Source organism: Brassica oleracea, unplaced genomic scaffold, assembly GCF_000695525.1.
Source record: "Brassica oleracea var. oleracea cultivar TO1000 unplaced genomic scaffold, BOL UnpScaffold07218, whole genome shotgun sequence".
Taxonomy (NCBI): Eukaryota; Viridiplantae; Streptophyta; class Magnoliopsida; order Brassicales; family Brassicaceae; genus Brassica; species Brassica oleracea.
Genome location: NW_013623740.1, coordinates 1 through 708, shown reverse-complemented (window position 1 = coordinate 708; position 708 = coordinate 1). Strand labels below are relative to the sequence as shown.

The 708-nt window shown below is 44.9% G+C and overlaps 1 long non-coding RNA gene across 1 annotated transcript; it reads right to left on the bottom strand.

Moving 5' to 3' along the window:
• Positions 1–211: 211 nt before the first annotated feature.
• Positions 212–708, bottom strand: LOC106322116. Its single transcript, XR_001266235.1, has 3 exons — positions 664–708; positions 335–595; positions 212–253 (listed from the first exon to the last, which is right to left on the bottom strand). It is a non-coding gene; the product is annotated as an uncharacterized LOC106322116 (long non-coding RNA).

The window sequence follows — 708 nt, the reverse complement described above, 5'->3', positions numbered from 1 at the left end:
ACAATTTAGTGGCCTCTAATAATCTGAAGCTTACCCATTGCGAGGTTTCTTCGAAGTGTGCACACCATCGGCCTCTGGAAACTCTTCAGGAGACAGGGATATTGTTTGGTTCGATATTTCCTCCTGGGTGGCCTTCCACCATGACATGATTACTGGGGCCGCTGCTGTTGACAACTAACAGCTTTCAAATCCTTGGGATGAATCTTTTTTCACAGCTCCAACTCATGGCATTTCATCGTCGGGTTATCATCACCTCCATGTGGAGAAGTAATGGGAAACATAAGGCATCAATGCAAGGAGTGAGGAAACGTAAGTATGAATGGAGTGAGCTTACTTGTGCTGTGAATTTCGGGAGAGGTGCATGTTCGTTGCGATCAAAAATGCGGATACGGTGAATGACTGATGCTTTGCTGGGAAATTAAATTCTGAAAGCTTCAGCTGGGGTGTTAAGTTCCTCCCTACTATATCTATGAGGCACAGTGAACATAAAAAAACCACGCTGAAGTTTCCGGGAGCGTTTCGAACATGAGATGTAGCACCACGCGTTTGATGTTTCAATGTTGTCAATTTCCAGAGTGCATAGGAACTCTGCAGCCTGCAAGTGTTTGGGTTTGTAACAGGGCAGTTGCAGAGTAAGCTGGAGGTTTTAAGTTGGATGCTAACCTCTGGTGGTGAAGTGATTACATAAGCATTCAATTCCGACAGTGT